This window comes from Pongo abelii, chromosome 1 (genome assembly GCF_028885655.2).
Source record: "Pongo abelii isolate AG06213 chromosome 1, NHGRI_mPonAbe1-v2.0_pri, whole genome shotgun sequence".
NCBI lineage: Eukaryota > Metazoa > Chordata > Mammalia > Primates > Hominidae > Pongo > Pongo abelii.
In genome coordinates this window covers 221,386,047-221,395,663 of record NC_071985.2, presented here as the reverse complement: position 1 = coordinate 221,395,663, position 9,617 = coordinate 221,386,047, and the positions used below count along the sequence as shown (strand labels likewise).

The 9,617-nt window shown below is 46.6% G+C and overlaps 1 pseudogene; it reads right to left on the bottom strand.

Annotated features, from left to right (window-relative positions):
* Positions 1 to 3,847: 3,847 nt before the first annotated feature.
* On the bottom strand, positions 3,848 to 7,671 carry LOC100443082 (PRAME family member 4-like; annotated as a pseudogene).
* Between the last annotated feature and the right edge of the window lie 1,946 nt (positions 7,672 to 9,617).

Genomic DNA, 9,617 nt, shown 5'->3' with positions numbered 1-9,617 from the left:
GAACACTCAGTCCCATCTAGCCCAGCCCCCACCTCACTTTGTAATTTAGGCCTGATTTCTTTCAGTGAAGCCTTGACTTTAACCTTGAGATAAATTACACCCTCAGTAGTTCCTGTCTTCCACCCGAATGGGCATATGATCTACCATGTTAGGTAGCATAAAACCCAGGTGTCCAGTGGATACACCGAGATTTTTATTGTGTTTTTTAGGGATGACATCACTGTCTTCTTAAAGATGTTTTAACTCTGAAATGTTTTGATACTTCTGATGTGGCCAAAGTTTCTCCAATAAGGATACCATACATATATATATATATATTTTTTTCTAATGTCAGAAACAGATTTAACCCTACCCTGTATCACTATGAAGTTCACATATTAGTCAAACTTTGCCAGTGTTTATGGAATAAGTGAATAAATGAGTTTTAGACCTTCACCCTATTATTAATTCTTTCACTTTCATAAATCCATATCTAGTTTAATCACTTAATAAGAAGAAAGTTGAAAACTCAAATAGGGGTAACCGGGTGGAAGTTCAGGATCTAATGGGATGTCATTTTCGGATTGGAAGCTGGTAATCGGGAAGGGGGGTTGTAGTGAGAAAGGTCAATAAAAGCTCCTGAAGATGCACAGAAGAGACCCAAAGCCCTGGTGCCTGGAGCTACTGCTTGATTCTCGGAGAGGTCCCAGCAGCCTGCAAAGTGAGTCCAGATCTGGTAAGTCACCACTTTTTAGGGACATGCCCATTTGATCTGATCTTCTGTATACTAAGTCACAGAACATTCTGAAAGACACTAGCACATACACTGTGAAGAGAAGTCTGGGATAAGGGGAAGATTAGAGGAGACATTTGCTCTGTGTTTTTGGAATGTTTTGCAGTGAGAATTCTGTCCAGAGAAGGGAAAAAGGATGAAAAGCAAATGAAGCTCACCCACATGTACATCTACGTACCTCTTACCATGCTGGACTTTTTTGTTTTGTTTTGTTTTCTCCTTTTTTTTTTGAGACGGAGTCTCGCTCTGTCACCCAGGCTAAGGTGCAGTGGTGCGATCTCAGTTCACTACAAGCTCCGCCTCCTGGGTTCACACCATTCTCCTGCCTCAGCCTCCCATGTAGCTGGGACTACAGGTGCCCACCACCACGCCCGGCTAATTTTTCTGTTTTTTAGTAGAAACAGGGTTTCACCGTGTTAGCCAGGATGGTCTCGATCTCCTGACCTCATGATCTGCCCGCCTCGGCCTCCCAAAGTGCTGGGATTACAGGCATGAGCCATTGTGCCCGGCCATAATAGTACTTTTTTTTTTTTTTTTTTTTTTTTTAAGAAGGAGTTTCACTCCTGTTGCCCAGGCTGGAGTGCAATGGCATGATCTTGGCTCACCACAACCTCCACCTCCTGGGTTCAAGTGATTCTCTTACCTCAGCCTCTTGAGTAGCTGGGATTACAGGCATATGCCATCACGCCTGGCTGATTTTTTTGTATCTTTAGTAGAGACAGGGTTTCTCCATGTTGCCCGGGCTGGTCTTGAACTCCTGACCTCAGGTGATCTGCCTGCCTCAGCCTCCCAAAGTGTTGGGATTACAGGAATGAGCCACTGCACCTGGCTCATAATAGTAAATTTTTAAAAATACCATGCAATGTAATCCTTGCAACACTAAATTACACCATCTGGTCTGATCTACCAGCAGATGGCAATTGAGACCTACAGACTGGAAATTTTGATCTTATTAAGAATGAATCTAGTCCTGAACTGCCCACCCTGCACCCTGCTGGCTCCTGGGGCTCTGCTGTTCGGGGGAATCATGATGAAATTTGTGGCGACTTGAGGAAGCTGAGCCCCATTGCCTGCCCTGGGTTCTTGTTGCCTCCCTGTTATCAAGAATAGGAGGTGAGATTGAAAGATGAAAAATGCTGGGACTTCTGCTGAGAAGAGAAAAAAGAACAAGATGTATTGATCTTACTATATGCCAGGCCCCATGCCAAGCCCTAAACATGGACCATCTTATTGGATCCTACCAGGGTTCCATAAGCTGGTGGACATCATCCTCCTCATTTGACAGGGAACCTGAGACTCTTGGCTAAGATCCCTGACAGCAACACCAGCCCCTGAATCCTCAGCAGGATCCTTCACTTGGGTGCCCATTATGCAGGCTTCCTCAGCACAAGGAAGGTCACTCATCAACCCCAGGCACTTGATCGTTCTTCACCTTGGATGATGTGAGATTCCAAAACATGCTGCACTAGTCTCTTCCTTGATAGGGAGAGAGGGGAGGTGTTATGAGAAAATCTCTCATTGATCTGACCTAGCTCCCCAAAAAGATGTAATGTTTTAAATGTGAGATTGAAATATTTACGCGGTGTTACTTGCCTGTATAGTTTTAGCATTTTACTTAAAGGGAATGTGGCTGTCTTTACTGGGTACAATCAGTTTAATTCAAGAAGGGCTGCTGGTCATCAGAGGAGCAAGCAAGGGTTGGTGCTGCCCAGAGACTCCAGCTAATGCACAATATGGACATCCCCTTCCAGGGCAGCGGGAAGAGAGTGGCTCCTTGTGCAGTGAAGCTGACGTCCACCAACTAAGACTTCCAGAACCATGTGGGGACTCACAAGGAGTGGCCAGGTCTCAGCATCTGGCTAGCAGTGAAAGACCCTGAGAAGGTTCTTTCCATGTGGATTGGCTCACTGTTCTTGCCCACTAATGTTCCAGGCCCTGGGTGTTCACCTAGTGTGTATTAACCCACTGAACAGCCACAGAAACTAACAAGGAGGTAACAGACATCTAAAGAGAAGTGAAGAACTGGAGGAGGCTGAGTGGTGGCCCACACCTATACTCCCTGCACTTTGGGAGGCCAAGGCAGGAGAATAACTTGAGCTCAGGAGTTCCAGATCAGCCCAGGCAAGATAGCGAGACCTTGTCTCTACTTAAAAAAGTATCCAGGTGTAGTGGCTCAACACCTGTAGTCCTAGCTACTCAGGAGGCTGAGGTGGCAGAATCGCTTGAATCCCGGAAATTGAGGCTGCAGTGACCTATGATTGTGCCACTGCACTGTAGCCTGGGTTACAGAGTGAGATCTTTAAAAAACAAACAAATGAAAAAGAGCTGGATGCAGTGGCTCACACCTGTAATCCCAGCACTTTGGGAGGCCAAGGTGGGTGGATCACCTGAAGTCAGGACCAGCCTGACTTTGAGACCAGCCTGACCAACACAGTGAGGAAGTCCTGTCTCTACCAAAAATACAAAAATTAGCTGGGCATGGTGGCACATGCCCATAATCCCAGCCACTTGGGAGGCTGAGGCAGGAGAATCACTTAAACCCTGGAGGTGGAGGTTACAGTGAGCCGAGATGGTGCCATTGCACTCCACACTCTAGCCTGGGCAACAAGAGTCATTCTTAAAAAAAAGAATGAGAGGAAATTGTTTAAAATAACGAAATTTCATTTAAATGTCTTGGTTTTCTGGGGTTGCATCTTATTGATCGGACAACTCAGTGCCTCTTATTTTCCATCAATAACTGAAGATTCCTGAGACTTAAACTGGAAAACAAGTTATTTGATAATAGAGGGGAACAGACAGTTTCCACTCAGTTTCCCTTTATTTCTGACTATTTCTTTACAACCATCCATGCAAGGGGAACTCCCTCATGTATTCTCAAGCCTGAATTCCACTCTAGACATTCACATTCCCATTTTTGACTCTACAGGACACAGGTCCCCAAAGTCCCATCGAATCCAAGGCAACATTTTCCCCAAGTGTGGCCCCTGCTTGATCACCTTTCCTTTCCCACTTTCAGAGCCGATGTCTGAAACAATGGTTTCTGTGTTCCCTTTAGGATGTACCTAAGACCTAGGTTTTAGTTTTCAAGTGTCCAGAAGAAAGCATTTGATATATCCACCCAAATAGGCAGGTATTCAACAGAAGCATTGATCTACCTCCAGGTCATAAAATGATCTGTTGCCACAGTGAGAGCAGTAGTCAGTACAGAACAAGATCCTTTTGGGATGCCTTAAATCTCTCACTCTCCCCATCAGCTCAGCCCTAAGTTGGGCAAATCTGCTCCAGCAGAGAGTACCATCAGCATCATAACTGTCCCGTGGGGCACGATGCAACTCCAGGCATATGTTGTTGAGTCTGATTGTGTGGCACAGCAGGTTCTCCAGGGTGGCCATGGAGATGGGATTTCCACAGAAGCTGAAGGTGGTGAGCTCAAAGCAGTGGTTCAGAGCAGGCAAAATGGCGTTGACTTGGGAGTCTATGATGCCACAGTCATCTAAGTCCAGCTACTCAAGGGTGGCTGCAACTTTTTCTAGCAGAACTTGGAGAGACACAAGACTGAAATTGGCCAGTCTGATGCCACTCAGGTCCAGGGTCTTTAGTTGACTGACACTCGGGCACTGGGACAGATGTCTCAAGTCTGATTCCAAAAGCACACAGTTAGTTATTGTGAGGATCTTTAACGAGGTCTTCAGACAGCTGAGGAGATAGAGCAAGAAGCTAGTTCTGGGGAATCATAGGGGCGAGTGGAGGGTGGTGGGGAATGACTTCAAGGTGAAGGACAAAGACCATTTTGCCCAAGCCCAGAGTCATTCTGATTGTCTGATGGTCAACACTTAGGATGTTGCGTGATGAAGAGCTTTGCCACTGAGGTCAATTCCATTTTAGGCCCGGCGCACTAACTCACATCTGTAATCCCAGAACTTTGGGAGGCTGAGACTGGTGGATTACTTGAGGTCAGGAGTTTGAGACCAGCCTGGCGATCCTGCCAAACCCCCGTCTCTCCTAAAAATACAAAAATTAGCCAGGTGTGGTGGTGGGCACCTGCAATTCCAGCTACTTGGGAGGCTGAGGTGGGACAATCACCTGAACCCAGGAGGTGGAGGTTGCAGTGAGCAGAGATCATGCCACTGCACTCCAGCCTGGGTGACAGAGCGAGACTCTGTATCAAAAAAGAAAAAAAAGGAAAAAGAAAAAAAATTCCATTTGAGGCTGAGTCTTTTCGCCATCATTTACAGCAATGGATCAAGTTCACAGAATCCTTAAAGCTCCCTTTCCTCATCTGTCAGGCAGAAAACCACATCTCTGGGCCACAGGAGCCCAGTGGAGATGCAGGCATAAAGGACAAACCCAGGCAGGATCCTGCAACATCAGCTGGGGTGGGCGGGCTGCAGGCGTCCCTGACATGCCTGTATCATCAGCAAACCATCTATCACTTTCACAATTCTTTGTGCCTGCTCCCTGACCCTGTTTCAGAATCATGCATTTCCTAGGTAATTAATTTAGCTGGAGCTCAAAACAACCTATTAGGACAGGGAATTAGAGATGGGATCATTTGTGTTCACCAAGCTGTGGGGCTCAAAGCTTATATTCTGAAATGTGCAGGTTTGCTGAGCATTCCCCTCTTCAGTGCCCACTTCACTTTCCTACTTCACATCATCTTCTTAAAAATTATCTTGTTGGCTGGGCACGGTGGCTCACGCCTATAATCCCAGCATTTTGGGAGGCCAAGGCAGTGGATCAGCTGAGGTCAGGAGTTCGAGAATAGCCTGGCAAACATGGTGAAACCCTGTGTCTACTTAAAATATAAAAATTAGCCAGGTGTGGTGGCGCACACCTGTAATCCCAGGTACTCAGGAGGATGAGGCAGGAGAATTGCTTGAACCTGGGAGGCAGAGGTTGCGGTGAGGCGAGATAGCACCACTGCACTACAGCCTGGGGGATAAAAATGAAACTTTGTCTCAAAAAAAAAAATTATCTTGTTTGTTTTTAGTTTTTATTTATCCATTTTTGACAGGGGTCTTGTGATGTTACCCAGACTGGTCTTAAACTCCTAGGCTCAAGTTATCCTCTTGCCTCAGACTCTCAAAGTGATAGGATTACAGGCATGAGCCAGCATCCCTGGCCCATTTTCATCATCTTAACTTAGACACACGTCCTCAGGAAGAATTCACAAATGCACCACTAGATCTGAACCCTCCAGTAGCTAGCTTCCTAGCATGGCAGCCTCTCTACAGCATCTACCCCAGCTGATCCCTCTGCCTCTATTGGCATGGTTGCATGATACCCATTTTAGAACAGAGCCAGCAACAGGACAATGCATGGACATTCTAGTATCCCCTTCACTGTTTCATCCTCATAGTCTGGCTCACAATAGATGCCCACTAGCATTTATTGTAACAGGCTCTGCTGTGGTCTGCGGAGAAAGCTCACCACCCTCCCTCACCTGAGCAGCTGGTCCAGGTGGCCTTCAAGGAAAGAAACAGAGTTCATATAAAGATTTTGGAGGCAGTGCAGCTTGAGGAACTGAGTGGTGAACTGTGCAACAATCTCCCTCTTCTGCTCTGGGGAAATGTAGCGAGAGACATTCATATGGGAGAGATAGAGCTTCTGAAGATTCCTCATCTGGCCCAGGTATGGGGTAAACTGTGCCAGGATGGGCAGTATCCAATTGCAATTCACTTCCACCTCCTGGATACAGTCTAGATTCACCATTTTCAGGATGCTTCTGATATTGTGGAAGGGCATTCCTCAAATTTTCAGCTTCTTACAGCACAGGTGCAGTAAATTTTTCCTCTGCTTGACCCACAGAAGGAGGCAGGTGAGGTATTCATCCAGAGTCCTGTTCTTGAGCCAAAGTTCTATGAACACAGTCAAGGGCTGCTGTCCTCTCATCCCTGGACAGTCCTGCACCAATTTTCTGTTCCTCATGGCATTTGGAGAGCACCCATGGGCCATGGCTTCAGAACAAACCATCCAGAAGTTCTCAGTGACATCCTGTAAATCCAGCACTTGAAGTTTCCACCTCCTGTGGGAAAATAGAGGCAAGGCAGAAAATGTAAGGACTCTCTTCTGAACTTAAACTCCACATCCTGGGTAGTAGCTGCTCCCCTCTTTGCCTCTTCTCTGTCTCTCTGACTTTTCTCCACCCTGTTTTCCCCTTGGATCCTGCCCACTTCTACTTTTTTTTTTTTTTTTTGAGATGAAGTCTATATCTGTCACCCAGGCTGGAGGGCAGTGCTGTGGTCTTGGCTCACTGCACCCTCCACCTGCCCGGTTCAAATGATTCTCCTGCCTCAACCTCACAAGTAGCTAGGATTACAGGCACCTGCCACCATGCCCAGCTAATTTTTGTATTTTTAGTATAGTCGGAGTTTCACCACATTGGACAGGCTGGTCTCGAACTCCTGACCTCAGGTGATCCGCCTGCCTTGGCCTTCTAAAGTGCTGGGATTACTTCTAAAGTGGTGGCTGTGAGCCACCATACCTGGCCCGGTTCTCAGTTTTCATGGTGCCATTCAGTGCCACTAGAGGAGAGGTTCCTGTTACCTCCACGGACCCTGTGTGGTGAGCAGTCCTTTCCCTGAGTAGCTGGGGAATGGCCAAGGCCTCTCTGAGCTTCTTCACCACCACCATCCCCCCTTGGGCCTCCGCAATCCTCATGACCCAGCTTTTCCTTCTCTGGACACCTGGGCCCTCCCCACTAGCCCACCTGGGCCACCTCACCTGAGACAAACACCCTGGGTAAGCAGTGCGTCTCCTGCTGAAGGCCTCCATGAACGGGGGGGAAAATGTTCCGTGGGCAGCTCCTCCAGGGTAGAGATGGTCAAGGCCTCCTCCCTCAGCAGGCTCCGCCCTGCCAGCTCCAGTAGTCTGGGTGGAGTCCATATGCTCATCTTCATGAATCTGCAAGGAAAAGTTCCAGGGGACAAACCCAGAGAAAAGGCATCACTCTCAGGCCAAGCCCATGCAATCTCATGTTCTCCCAGGGCCAAAGTCACTGCTCTGGCAATGGTGAAAGAGCCCTCGGTTTACTCCAATTCTGCTCTGTACTCAGTGGCCACAAAGCCAGCATTCTGTCTCTGCTGCATCAGCACGAGCGTCTTCCCAGCAGTGAGGAGGCAGGGCCACCACTAGACCTTCCTTTCTATCCAGTGCTCCATCCAGTGACTAGTGAGTGTGGAGGAACCTGAAAGCTAACCCCTCCCACCGTTGGGGAAAATATCTAATTCTAAAACAATGGGAATGGGAGCGTCACAAGCCTACATGCCTACATTCTCAGTTCCTACAAATAAGCTGGTTGGGAACATTCACGGGGCATCTCTAGAACGGGTTCTATTTGTTTTCTTTTTATTATTTAAGCTTTCTTTCTCTTTCTCTCTCTTTCTTCTTTCCTTCTTTCCCTCTCTCCCTGTTTTCTCTTTCTTTCTTTCTTTTCTTTCTTTCTTTCTTTCTTTCTTGTCTGTCTTTCTTTCTTTCTTTCCTTCCTTCCTTCCCTCTTTTTCTTTCTCTTTCTTTCTTTATTTCTTTCCTTCCTTCCCTCTTTTTCTTTCTTTCTTTCTTTCTTTTTCTCTCCTTCTTTCTTTCTTTCTTTCTTTCTTTCTTTCTTTCTTTCTTTCTTTTCTTTCCTTCCTTCCTTCCTTCTTTCCTTCCTTCCTTCCTTCCTTCCCTCTCTCTCCCTTCTTTCTATCTTTCCTTCTCTCCCTCCCTTCTTTCTCTCTCTCTCTCTCTGTCTCTTCCTCTCCCTCTCTCTCTTTCTGACAGAGTCTTGCTCTGTCACCCAGCCTGGAGTGCAGTGGTGGGATCTCGGCTCAGTGCAACCTTGTCCTCCCAGGCTCAAAGGAGTCTTCCACCTCAGCCTCCCAAGTAGCTGGGACCACAAGCCAGCTAATCTTTTATTTTTTGACTTTTTGTAATGACCGTGGGTTTCACTATGTTTTCCAGGCTGGTCTTGAACTCCTAGACTCAAGCAATCCACCCACCTTGGCCTCCCAAAGTGCTGGGATTACAGGCTTGAGCCTCCGCCCTGGCCTCATTATTGAAAATTTCAGTGAGAAGCTTTGAAACTATGTGACAGTGTTATGCATCATTCGCAAGACACAGATGTTTCCAATACATGCCTCTTACACATGTTCAAAATGAACCACTTTGACTGGACATGGTGACTCACACCTGTAATCCCAGCACTTTGGGAGGTGGAGGAAGGTGAATTATCTGAGGTCAGGGGTTCAAGACCAGCCTGGCCAACATAGTGAAACACTACCTCTGCTAAAATTACAATAATAAGCCCAGCGCAGTGGTCTCCGCCTGTAGTCCAAGCTACTAGGGAGGCTGAGAAAGGAGGATCCCTTGAACCCAGGAGGCAGAAGTTGCACTGAGCTGACATTATACCACTGCACTCCAGCCTGGGAAATATGCTAGATTCAAAAGAAAGAGAGGGAGAGAGAGAGAGAGAAAGAAAGAGAGAGAAAGAGAGAGAGAGAGAACTACATTGGATTAGACTTAAGCTCCACCAAGTTAATCCTGATTGGATTTTTGGCTTTTTTCCAGATTAACTGATCGAATTAGATATTCATCCATCAAAGTGAAAGATTTAGGGGTAGGGTGAAAGTCCAGACTCATTCACTGATTCACTCCACAAACATGGAGTTTTACTAATATGTGTCCTTTATAGTCCTGAGTGTGAGATAGGGAAGGGTTGAATCTCTTGTTGACATTAGACAGAAAGAAAAAACTTGAAAGTATGTTTGTTGAGGGATCCTTGGCCACATCTAATTTATCAAAATATTTCAGAGTTAAAACAGTTTCACAAGGACAGACATAACAGTCCCTAAGAAAACACAGTAGA